General features: G+C 46.1%; 1 long non-coding RNA gene across 1 annotated transcript in view; it reads left to right on the top strand.

Annotated features, from left to right (window-relative positions):
• Positions 1 to 1,026: 1,026 nt before the first annotated feature.
• LOC311584516 overlaps positions 1,027 to 13,460 on the top strand; it is a 50,266-nt gene continuing 37,832 nt past the window's right edge. Inside the window, exon 1 of the long non-coding RNA XR_014774920.1 lies at positions 1,027 to 1,296. This is a non-coding gene — a long non-coding RNA (uncharacterized lncRNA). The remainder of the gene's footprint in view (positions 1,297 to 13,460) is intronic.

Below are 13,460 nucleotides of genomic sequence, written 5' to 3'. Positions count from 1 at the left end.
TGATGATGAGAAGGGTCTCTCTCCCCAGCTGGCCTAGAACTCCCAATTCTCCTACCTCAACCTCCCTGTTGCTGACTGAGATTTAGACTTGTGCCACCATCATGCCGAGCTCCATTTATGTTTTTAAAGCTCAGCTTGTGAGTATTATGCTGTGTTGCCCATGCCTGCCTAGAACTGCTGGGTCCAAGTGATCCTCCTGCCTCAGCCTCCCTTGCAGCTGAGACTGTAGGTTGCTCACAGTTGCAAGTTGGAACTTCTTTTTTGTTTTCTTTTGGTTTTGGTTTTCGAGACAGGGTTTCTCTGTGTAGCCTTGGCTGTCCTGGACGCACTTTGTAGACCAGGCTGGCCTTGAACTCACAGCTATCCGCCTGCCTCTGCCTCCTGAGTGCTGGGATTAAAGGTGTGCACCACCACGCCCAGCTTCTTTATGGAGGAAACTCCCTTAGGGGAACCCGGAGCAGGTGGAAGTGGAGGCTCTTGTTAAAGAGGGTGCCCATGCTAGGCAAACAGTCCTCTTCTGGCGGAAAATGCTTCAGGGAGCTGTGACTCAACCAGGGCCTTCACGCTCTTTGATTGGCATATGACTTTCTCTGAATGAGGCAGTTGGGAAGGAAACAAAGTTGTACTTGTGCAGAGTGACTCCCGCTGCAGGCTAGGGGTGATCTGCATTATTGACAGGGAAGGCCACCTGTAGCTTAAGGGTGAAGCTTGGGGCCCTGCTTCCATCTGCAGTACCCACTGGGCTCTTCTGTGCCTCAGGTCCCTCATCTGTGAAACGTACTTCCTTCACGGGGATTTTGTGATGGCCCTCTCACAAATGAAAGGGTGGAAGTGTAGCTTGATGGTAGACCTCAGGGCCCCAAGTTCAAAGGGGGGGGGGCATCAACTAACTGAAGCAAAGGATGAGGATGGATGGAAAGGTGTAAGGGGGGGCTTACACCCCTAGGTGGAACACAGAGGCCAGCCTCAATTCTTGGATGGAGAAGGCCAGCTTTTTTTTTCCCGAGGCAGACTTTCCCACGCCGTACTCCCACCCTCCCGGCAGCGGCAGACCCGCACGTGGGGGGGAAGCAGCAAAACAGGCTGCGAGGGTCGGACCAGGTCGCGGTGGAGGAGCTGCGGCTGCAGGCAAGCCGGCGCGCACAGAGCGAGCGAGCGCATTGTGCGGGAGCGCTGAATGGAGCTGGGCTGTATGCGGGCGGGCTCGCACGGATTAGCCTGCTTTCCCATGAACTACAAAAGAATGCTCGAATCTGGGGCATTTGTCATCAAGGGGCAGGCTGCGCAGGATGCAAGGTAACCAGAGCTTTTCCCGGGCTGCCGCAGTCTTTGGGGACGCGGGTCACTCTAATCCTTCCTGTTTATACTGTGAACGCCTCGGCAGCGAGGCTTAAGCAGGGCCGTGGTAAATACGCATCGCAATGCAGGCATTCCTAAACAGCTACGTCCTCGGCTTGCTTTTTATTTGTAGTTTGGGGACGGGGCACTGTTGCCTCCCATTTATTCGGTCGCAACCCAGTGCGGCTGAGTGGCTGCGACAGAAGCGCATCTAGGCTGCCTTTCTGAACACAGAAGTGGCATTTAGCCCTTGTAGATTTCTCTTGCTTACACAGTTGCTTGCCTGGTTTATTTCTTCTTTAGTCCTCCCATGACTGAGCATTTCAGAAGATTGTAATATAAAACTATCCAGGCACGGCTAATTTAACACCTAGTTCTTAGAGGAGAAAAAACAAAAACAAAAAACCGAGCTTCCTCCTAGTGTTTGTAGAAGCCAAGAGATAAACATATTGTAGGGCCTTGTTAAGATTCCCAAACAACACAATTCTCTTTCACCGGAAATTTGATATCTTCCGTTACCCACAATCCCAGGCCTGTGAGTCTGTGCAATTATGTATTTGTGGATGCTGAAGTCTGAGGTAACCCCACTCCTAGTTGAAGCCACAAAATACACCAACATGCTGCAGTTGAGCCTGGAGCCAGAGCTCATGAAGAGTGACCTCCTCATGCCTTCTCACCCCCCAAAAGGCACAAAAGATTCTCAAAGACCTATGGGGGGGCCAAAGGACCAGGCCCCGTCTCAACTTGTTCTAAAAAAAAAAAAGGAGACATTTTCCCTGATTTGTTCATTTATTGCTTCATTCTACAACCATGTAAAAGTGACTAAAATGAGTGTAAGCCTCAGCCGGGCGTGGTGGCACATGCCTTTAATCCCAGCACTCGGGAGGCAGAGGCGGGCGGATCGCTGTGAGTTCGAGGCCAGCCTGGTCTACAAAGTGAGTCCAGGACAGCCAAGGCTAACACAGAGAGACCCTGTCTCAAAAAAAAAAAAAACAAACAAACCAAACAACAACAACAACAAAACAAACAAACAAAAAGGTGTGAGCCTCATGTTGGATTAGGAAAAGTAATGATGTTCTACTTATGGTTGGTGGGGGGCTTGAGGAACGGGGGTGAGGGGAGTAAGGGTAGAATAACACTTAGGGAAACTGAAACCCCCCACCCCCACCGCACAGGATGGGGCCCCTTTGAAGAGACTGTCTGCCATAGGCCCCAGTTTGGGAGGACTTAGAGAATGTCCCTGACAAAAATCTTTATTCTCTGTCTCCCCACTCTGCAGTTAGACTCTCTGCGGAAGGTCAGGGAGCCCCACCCCAACTCCTGAGTCTTCTTGTTTCTCTGCCCAGTTTCCCCATTCCTGCAGCCTAGCTCTCACTAGGCAAACTTCTCTGAGATCGCCTGCCCCAGCACCTTGCCTATTCTATGGTACACAGCTAAGCTTTGGTGTCGTTTAAAGTACCAGAAACAGTGGTGGTTGGGAGGAGATGGTCAAAGGGGCAGAATTAGCAAACAGAGCAGAGGCAGTCGGGATGATGGTGACCAGCAGAGCCCTTTGTCCCCGTGACATGTGCTTCATATGTCTGTAAAAAGTATGTAGCAAGCATTATGTTCAACATTTATGCTTTCCCTTAGCTGGAAAGCTGTGTCACCTGAGAAGAAAATCAATAGAAACATACATACATACATACATACATACAGACAGACAGACAGACCTCAATACCCTCTCTTTCTGGGAAATGTTAAATACAGTTAGTTTGAGCAGTGTCAGTCTCTAGGAACTATGAGCTACCACATGCAAAGTCTCAGATAGAAAGGTAATTTCTTGTGGCTGGAGAAGTTAAGAGTGTTTGCTGCTCGTGGAGAGGACTTGAGTTTAGTTCCTAGCACCCACATGGTTGCTTACAACTCTAAGATTCTAGTTCTGTAGAATCCAGCGCCCTCTTCTGGGCTCCTTAGGCACCAGGCATGTATGTAGTACATGTGTAGATACACAGGGAGGCAAAAACAAACAAACAAAAAACACACAAAACAAAACAAAACCAAAAACCAAAAGACAAAAAACAAAATAAACGTTCAACAAACAAAATAAAAATAGCACCTTAAAAACTAGACTCAAATGTCAATGTTTATTTGGTAATCACTTTTGCAGTTATATTAAAAAATATCTAGCTTTTCATATAAACTGAATGACAAAAATCAAGTGCTCAAGGTGCATTTGGGGAAAAGCAACTGTGCAAAGCACAAGTGTAAGCGCCCGGCCTTTCCATCTCGAATGTGAGACAAGCCAACAATAAGAGTAACTTGAGCAGCAAATGGTTTTATGAATTTTCTATCAAAGGAGATATTCCTCATTTTCATTCTGTTTCATAATTAAAGCTACAGGTTCTGGTTATTTTCCTTGTCTTTATTTGTAACTCACTGCCAAATGTTTTCAAGAAGGCGTCCCGCCTACAAAGCCACCCCTCTTGTGGGCACAGACATTCAATGCCACACCTACATGCAAAGGTTTACTCAACTGTGGGCTGGGATGTCATTCCTGGTGGTACATGTGCTTAGCATGCCTGAGGCCCTGGTTTCTGATCCTCACCATGTGCTGTGAAGCTTAAAATTCCTCAGCTAACCTTCCAGTGGACCGTCTTTAAGTTAAAGGATAGAAAAACAGATGTTCCCTCTGCTCTCACAGGAAGCAGGCCTCTCTCAGTACAGCCATACCGAACCCTGAATCAGAGAGGCTCCCTCTGACGCTGACCCCATTAGCACCTGTCGTTTTTCTGTTGGGTTGCCCACTGAAACAGTGCTTGTTTATTTAATGCCTGCCCTCTTTGCTTCTGAAGCTCCCGAGGAGAGACTGTTAAATTAAGCCAATAATGTACCCCCAGTACCTAGCACATAACCTTTGGTCAATAGCAATTGTTCAAGTAGTGAATAAACTCAGACTTTTTATGAACTGAGAATATCATCCTTCCAAATAACATTAAAATTTTTTCTTGGGATTAGGGGTGAGGTTCAGAGACAGAGAACGTGCCCAGCACGTACAAGGCACTGAGTTCCAGCATTAGGACACCAAACACACCAAATCTAATTTTTTTACATAGTTACATAGAAAATGATCCACTTTTTTGTCGCTACTGTTTTGCTATTTGAGACAGGGTTTCTCTGTTTTGCCCTGGCTGTTCCAGAACTCTCACAGTAGACCAATTGGCCTCAGACTCCCAGAGATCCACCTGCCTCTGCCTCCTGTGCTGGGATTTTAGGAGGATCCCTTGTGTTGTGTTCAAAGACATATTTTCTACTAAAGGGCATGAGGAGCTTGGAGGCCACCAGCTACCTGTGATTAGCAAACAGGTGACAGTTACTTTCTTATTACAGTGACCAAATGCCTTGCAAGAAGCCGTTTAAGGGTAGGCATGGCAGTGCACGACTTTAGTCCCAGCACTCAGGAGGCAGAGACAGAAGCAGGCGGGTTTGTATGAGATTGAAGTCAGTCTCTCCTCCAGGCAAGCTTCAGACTAGTCAAGACTACATAGTGAGGCTCTGGCTCAAAACGACAACAACAAAACCCAAAACAAACAAAGAAGCAGTTTAAAGAAGGAAGGAGGTATGTTGGCTCACGGTTTGGTGGGGTCATCATGGTGCAGAGGTCATGGTAGCAGCAATCTGAGGCAGCTGGTCAGGTTGTGTCCTCAGTCAGGAAGCAGGGTGAGCTAAATGCAAGTCCTTAGTTTGCCTCCCCTCTCACCATCCCCTCCCCCCTTTTATATTCAGTCTGACACTGTGCTGCTTAGTTATTGTCAACTTGACACAACTCAGAGTCATCTGGGAAGGAGGGACCTCAGCCGAGCAATTGCCTTCATCAGATTGTGAGCAAGTTGGGGAGCATAGTCTTAATTGCTGTTTGATGTGGGACGGCCTGGCGCATGGTGGGTATTTCTGTTCCTGAGCACTCGGTCCTGGGCTCCATAAGAAAGCACGTTAAGCAGTGTCCCTCCATGGTTTTAGCTTCAGGTCCTGCCTCCTGATCCACGCCTGATTTCCTGCCCCGCCTTTCCTCAATAATGGACCGTGAGATGGAACTGTAAGCCAGACAAACCCTTTCCTTCCTAAGTTGGTTTTGAACAGGTTTTTTTTTAATCACAGTAATACAAAACTAACAAAAACTATGCTGCCCACAGTCAAGGAGAGGTGAGACTTCCCTCATCAATTAAACGTCTCTTGAAAGACCCTCAAAGATAGACCCAGAGCTGAGCCTCTTATGAGATTCTAAATGAAGCCAAGTGGATAATGAATATTAGCCACTGTGGGGAGTAGGTGTAGGTATGTATCCGCCACCTTTGAAGTCTTCTAAGCAGAAGTCTCTGGCTTTTGTATAGCTCCATGCCTGGTCATTGTAACTGGGCAATTTTTCTACTGGCTCAGCTTGCTGCTGGGCAAAACTGTAGCTTTGTATTTTGCCCCTGTCCTCCAGATTCCCAGGACTTACTTGAGGAAACAATGCACAGTTATGCACAAGATGCTCTAGAAGATCAAATAGTAAAATCAGTGTTATCGACAGTAAGCAACTCTAGGAGGACTCCAGAGGAAAGGAAGATACTGTAAAGGGAAAGAGAATAGACAAAGATGAGATTTAAAGATATTGGACATAGCCTTTGGGGAATAGATTGAGCCTGCCTAGGCTTTGGGAAAGGAATATCTCAGCAAAGCACAGAATAAGGAATGACAGCTTGTGGCTAGGCGTCAACTCTGGTCACCATTTGCCTGATGGGAGAATCCCGGAAGAAGGCAGTGAGGCTGCGAGACACTGCTTTCTGTCACTGAATTAATTACTTTTCTTGTTGCTATGACAAAATACCTGATAAAAGCAACTTACACTAAAGAAAGGAGGGAAAGGAGGGAGGGAGGCACGGAGGGAGGGAGGGAGGGAAGGAGGGAGGGAGGGAGGGGGTGGGGAGGGGAAAGGAAAGGCAGAAAGTGACTGTTGGTCCCTGGGTGGTCAGACAAGAACTTTTCTTTCAAATACAATTGAATTCAATGTATGTCTAGTTTGGTATTCCTTTCACATGGACAGAGCTGTCTTCAATCATGCTGATCAAACATTAATATCGATTAGTTTGGAGCAGTGGGATTTGTAGAGGTGTTTTGAGTTTTTCCTTGTTTCTTTTTAAATCCTTCAGTTTAAAAATAAGTAAAAAAAAATGAATATAATTATTTTGATAAAATTTTAAATGGAATCTGTCAGAAACATGACAGGAACATGGGAGAAGGAATATTCATGAGACCAAGGAAATGAACGTTTTGATGAGCGGATGAAAATCAACCCTAAGCTTACAGCTTCGGTCATCGCTGTATACAGCCACCACAGTACATGTGCTGCTTACGGAGCGACAAGGATGTCAGGGGTGTGTGTGTGTGTGTGTGTGTGTGTGTGTGTGTGTGTGTGTGTGTGTGTGCTCACAATGCTGATGTTAATTACTTTTCCCATTGCTGTGGGGGCGGGGAGAGGGAGGGAGGAAGGGAGGGAAGGAGGGAGGGAGGAAAGGAAGAACAATTTATTAAAAGTAGAGATTTATTTGGGCTCCTGGTTCAGAGGCTTCTGTCCATGACTACTTGGCTTCCTGTGCCCGTAGCCAGCAGGAAGTGGAGAGAAGGAGATGTGAGCTCTACTATCTCCTCAGCCCTCGCCAGTGTGAGATGGCCCTGCCTTTATCTGAGGAGGACCTTTTTAATCCTCTCTGGAAGCGCTTTGGCAGACCAGCCCAGAGCACGCCTCATCAAGCTCCTAGATCAGTGGTTCTCAACCGTCCTAATGCCGTGACCCTTTAATACAGTTCCTCACGCTGTGGTGACCCCCAACCATAAAATGCTTGCTGCTGTTTCCCGTAATCTTGCTATCATTAAGAATCATAATGCAAATATCTGTGTTTTCCGATACCCTTAGGCTACCCTGTGAAATAGTCATTCAACCCCATGGAGGTCACAGCCCACAGGTTGAGAAACACGGTCCTAGATGCTTCTAAGTCCAGTCAAATTGGAGGTCTATATTAGTCTAGGTATAATTTTTTGGATGTTGGAGTTGACCGTTGCTTGGCTTCTCATTCTCTGGTGTCCTCATACTCCGCCTTACTAGTAGTGTGAATCCTGATTGGTCTAAGCCCTTCCTGCTCACGTCATTACTCTGGCCAGTGATTGGCTAACCATGAACAGTTTGGACCAGCTAAATATGAAAGGAAGATGCCCCAGTAGTGACCATCTATGAAAGGATTTTAGACTTTCCAAAAGGAAATAGCAAAGAAACTCTCCATTTTTCTACCTCTCTAATGTCACTGTCTAATGATACAAGACTCAGAAATATTACAGGCATCTTGTGACTATAAAACAATATTCCTGAAACCAAAAGCAACCATACTGCTCACAAGAGAACAGGAAGAAGGAGAGAGTTGGGGCTCCTGATGACGTGACCTTGGTTTAGTCACAGGGATGGGAAAATACATGCTGGAAAGCCTAAAGCTTGCTTGCAGTAGAAAGGACCCTAACGGGGGGGGGGGCACGGGGCAGAAAGCAAGGATGGTGACATGTTCATCAGTCTGACTGTGAGAACAGAAATGTTCACAGGTCAATAAGAACACACACACACACACACACACACACACACACACACACACACACACACACTCATGCATGTAAGCAAAAGTACAGGTACAATTACCGAAAAGTCACATTTGTTCCAGTTCCATGCGTCGTATTCCAGGCCACCTTTCCAGGCACAGAAGGCTGACATTTATGGAAACCACAGGAGGATCCCAAGGGTGAGGCTTTGCTAGCGAGTCCAATAGCTAGGAAGTGAAGCCAGGTCAGTGGTCTCTCCACTAGCTAGTAATGGTTCCCGGTTGTCCTCGCTCTGTGTGCCCATAGATAGCAACGTAGGAGCAAATAGCAGAGTACTGATGCTTTAAGAAAATTCATGAAGATAGATGCCAGGCTCTGTCCGTGCAAAGTCACTCATGAAGTTTCAAGCCTGTGTGTTGACTTTCTGGTGGAGGAGGGAAAATGGTAGAAAGAATTATATCCATCCTGGGCCTACCTTACCTGTGCTGTGGTGCCCAGTGTGGGCGTACACAGAAGAGGAGGCAGTGTAGTTTGTATTTTAAATGTGTTCCCCGCCCTCCCCGCTTCCAAGTGTGTCCCCTTCTCCCAGGCCCATGTGCTGAAGATGTAAGTTCCCAGTGCGGAGCTTCCTGCTGGGAGGTAAGGTAGAAGATTTAACCGCTGAGGTCTCATGAGAGGCCCTCTGGCCACTGCAAGGGGATACCTTTAGCTTTTCAGCTGTGAGGCAAGTCATCCTGCCCTACCACAAAGCCATGCTGTGCTCTCTTCCCTAGAGCTGCAGAGATCGCTGCAGAGCTGCGCACCCCTGTCCTCTTCCCACAATGCCTCCTGGCCATGTTTTCCCTCCAGTCTGGGCCACTGTCCTCATCTAGGGCAGGGTTTCTTAGCTACAACATAAGGGACACCTGGGGAGTGGTCAGTGAGTTCCTTGCCTGACGTCTGCACTGCTGAATATTCAGCAACACCTCAGCTTCTCCCTCCTTCATTCCAGCCTTACCAGCTCCCCTAACTGTGAGGTCTGAGACATATCTAGGCACTGCCACGTGTTCCCTAGAATTGGGGTGGGGATAGGGGTGCAAGCAGGAGCAAGGTGTGGGGAGGCACATCACCCCTGCTTAAGGTAGATTGCTTTAAAACAGTGGTTTTCAACCTGTGGGACATGGACCCTTTGCGGGGGGGGGGGGGGGGGTCCAGTGACTCTTTCACAGGAGTCATTGCAAAACACATTCACATGACAATTCATAACAGCAGTGAAATTATAGCTATGAAGTAGCGACAAAGATAATTTTATGGTTGGGGTCACCACAATACAAGGTAGTTGTAGGGTCACAGCATCATGAAGGCTGAGAACCTGGGCTTTAGAATCTTCAGTAGGGATCAGCCCTTGGTCCCCCACAGAGCCTTCTTTGCTCTTACAGATAGCCTGTGACATAGGAAGGTGGGCTGAAGCCAGGCTGGGGTAGAACACTAGACTAAGCTAAGTTGACTCCTTCTTATTGTGTCTTTAGAAAGGTGTAGTGATTGCGCAATATGGCCTCACCTGCACCCCAAAAGGTAAAGAGCGTGGTAGAGACGGCCACACTCTGACACACTCTGTTCTCTCTCTCTCTCTCTTCATTGACCTGCCAGGTAAGGTCGACCTTGGGTATGGAGACAGGTCTTCACGGCACAGAAGAGAAAAATACAAGTTTCAAACTCTGCTTTCTTTGTCAAGTGACACACATTTGGTTTTATTTCATTTGGGGGGAAGGCGCATAGGGAATGGGTTCAACGGTTTCTTTATCATGTTCTATAGGGAGGGAGCAAACAGAATGTGCCGGAGCTTGGGAGTGCAGTTGCTTGAGCGTGTTCTGGACATAGATCAGGTTTGAAACTGACTCCTAGTGTAGAGCTGAGCCTGTCTCAGGAGGCAGAAAGTAGCTGTCAGTCCCCAGGTGGTCAGACAAGAAGCCTTCTTTCAAAGACTCTCCTTCTTTCAGAGTCTTCCCAGCCTCAGTTAAATGCCTCTGCTGTCCCGTGGTGCTCTCTGTTTATGACTGAGGGCAGTTGCCCAGTTGTTATGGGCAGTTCAGCTCCCAGAAACTGAAGCCACAGTTTCAACAATATTACCTTGAATTTAATATCCAAAGTAGATTCACTTGCATTTCCAACCTGTTTAGTGATAAAGAATTCAGAGAATAAGATTCATTCATGCAAAGGCATTCAGACTTAGGGTGTAAAGCGAAAGACAGCTCAGGGGCAGACGTAAGAGTTAACAGAGGGGTGCTGACGGTCAACAGAAAAACCATGGAGGGTGAACATTCAAACAATGAAAAACCACAAGGAAATGCCTGAAAAGACATAGAAACAGAAAACAGACTTTAAATATAAAATCCCATTGTATTTCACACATGGCTAATTTCCCCGGGACTTTTTTTCTTTTTTAAAGTCCCAGGCGGTCCTATGTGATAGAGGGTGTGTTGAAGTGTGGGGGAGGAAGTGCGACCTGGCCTATTGGGTTAGACATTGAGGTAGTGTTCTCTGTCACCCAGAAGCCTTTGCCCATAGCTTTACTCCTGTTGGGCAAAGGGGTCATCCCAGAAATCAGTTGTGACTGGCAGAAGGTTATTTTCACCTTGTTCATGATTGGTCTGGGGGTGGACCTCAGACTCCATTGCCAACAGACTGGAAGGTGTGTTGGTTACTGTTAGTTGTCACTTCAGTTGGACTAAGAGGTTAGTGAAGCATGCCTCTGGGTGTTTCTATGAGTTTGTTTCCAGAGATCTTTATATGTTGAGGGCTCTGACCTAACCCAAGCCCTAATCCTTCAAGTGACAAATAAGATGGCAGCATTGTTAGGAGGCAGGGCCTTTGAAGGAAGTTGGTCAGTGGGTGTGTCCTTGCCCTGTAGGCCCAATTCTCCCTGCTGGGCTTCCTCTGCCAGGCCCTCTCCATCATGAATGAACCCAGGACCCAAAGCCCATCTTTCCTTCTGTGAGTTGCTTCTGTTGGGTATTTGGTCAGAGAAGACTGCTACACAGGGGAAACATACAGAGAGCTTCCCCTCCTGAATCAGAAGCGAACCCAGTACAGTACCATAGTGACCTATGACTTCTAATCCTCACACTCAGAAGACAGAAACAGGAGACTTGATTTGAAGGCAGCCTGGGTTAGCTAGGTGGCCCTGTCTAACAGAGAGAGAGAGAGAGAGAGAGAGAGAGAGAGAGAGAGAGAGAGAGAGAGAGAGAACACAACCTTTGCCTCTGTCTTTTCTCACTTGCTAGGATGCCACTGAAAACTTAAGGATATATGAAGAATTGTTAGCCAACTCTGGAGTTTGAGATGATGAATATTTGCATATGAAACCAATACACAGAACATAAGAGAACAGAAAAGTGGGAGAGTGTTCTAGAGCACAGACTTTCCCTGAAGCCACGCCCCCCTGCAGACTCTCTAGGGGAAATACTGAACACTCTTGTTCTTTTATGATATTGGAGAGGGGGGTGTCAAGCCTAGAGACTTGCTGTGCCACTGAGCTACATGTCCAGTGCAACAGTGACTAATCTTTATGACTTCCACCTTGGTGAAGTGTTTTTTTCTGTCGTGATTTAACACAAGCTAAAAGAACCAAAGGGCTCCTGTCTTTTGTGTTCCTATTTATTAAAAGTGTATATATATACATATATATACATGTGTATACACACACACACACACACACACACACATATATATATGTATATATAGGTTTTTTTTTTTTGGGTTTTTGAGATAGCATCGCTCTGTATTAGCCTTGGCTGTCCTGGACTCGCTTTGTAAACCAGACTGGCCTCGAACTCACAGCAATCCACCTGCCTCTACCTCCTGAGTGCTGGGATTAAAGGCTTGTACCACCACGCACGGCTAAAGTATATTTTTGTTTTCAGTTGGCACATAGTAGTTCTACTTATGTGTGGGTACAGTGTGACATGATCAGAGCAGAGTAATTAGCATATCTGTTACTGTGGACATTCAGTACTAGAAGCATTGTGACTCTTCTCTAATAATTTTTTAAAAACTATCCATTAATTGTCAACCAACCATGGCAATTCAACTGCCTTCTAGAATGTTCCCTGTTTCTTTAAATGATGTATTAAACCAAATTCTAAAGAAATGACATACAGTTAAAAAAAAACCCGAAAAACCCCAAGAGCTGAGCAAAAGCTTATGGAAAAATGGAGTTCTTTACAAAAATAACAGGTTGCATCCATATTTGTTAGATATTATGAGGCACTGGCTTTGAGAAACATTTTGTGATGTCTGGTGGTGTTGATCTTGGATGTGGTTATCTCACTCTCTGTCCAGTGGTAGATTCCCACTAAGAGACAGCCTCCTGCTCCCACTCTTTTTTTTTTTTTTTTCTGATGGTGCCAATGATCCCTATACGACAGGCACAGCAAAGAATGCTTTCAGCTGACGGACAAATGGAGGCATACACTCACTTCCTGTGGCTCTGAAATACAAACCCCTCACCCATAAGGTTGTATCTTTGCAGTGTGATCTACCCTCACCTATTTCTGTGAGTGTCACCTCAGAGTGTCAGTTGCTGTTTAGAGGCTTGGCAATCAGAGGTTTCAACCTGTGTCTTTTGTCCCAGCTCCATATTTTCATGTAGTTTAGAGGAAGGAAACATGAAGGAAATTTCTAGCATAGTGCACATGTTCTGTTTTGCTCTTTGGGTGCATACTAATTATGTGCGTTATCTTCCTCTGAAGAAAATAGAATCACTCAGCTCTGGGCTCTTAACTTTTTTGCCCAGATTCCTGTTGATTCTTTCTGTTTCTGTTGCTGCTGTTTTGTTCTGAGACATTTAGTAATGAAATAGGGACAAGGGCTTTGTTGTTGACAATAACAGAAAATTCTTCAGGCCATTTTTCCCTCTCTCCTGCCCTTCATCATGAGGAAAGAGTGATGCTAGCAACACCTGGGACTGAAGGTCACACTGCCTGGCTTTGTGGGGACAGATGGCCATTGCTCATCATGTTAGCGAGAAGCTTGATGCTCACTTCTGGCCATCAGCTGCTCACTATGTATATTAAGTGATAATTTAGCTTCAGGTGGCACCAACCCTGGTGCTGTCTGTCTGGTCTCCTGCTATCATAATGGGAAATATTTGGACAGCGGCACTTACTTTCCTGTCTTGCACTGTGAAACAAAGCAGGCTTTTTAGCACATAACAACCAAGATAGCCGCAAATACGGCCGCATCTCTGACTATTGCGACCCTGCTCCGCCAAGAAGGTATCCTGGATTGAGAACCCCAAGAGAAAATTTTGTAAGCTGGCTGAAACAAAATTCTTTATATACACTGTTTTATATTACTTATAAATAGGATTAGCTAAGTTAGTCTTCTCAGCATTGGACCTCCATTTAAGGAAAATATAAGGTAAGTACTGACGTGGGAAAACATGCAAAGGTATAAGCAGCAATAGAGAAATAGCAGCACGCTTTGCATAACACATTAAGTATTGGCACAAAAATATGTTAACAAAAAGTAATAGATTT

The sequence above is a fragment of the Acomys minous genome (genome assembly GCF_964271855.1).
Source record: "Acomys minous genome assembly, chromosome: 1".
Taxonomy (NCBI): Eukaryota; Metazoa; Chordata; class Mammalia; order Rodentia; family Muridae; genus Acomys; species Acomys minous.
The sequence above is the reverse complement of the archived record's forward strand: the minus strand, read 5'-3'. Positions and strand labels throughout refer to the sequence as shown.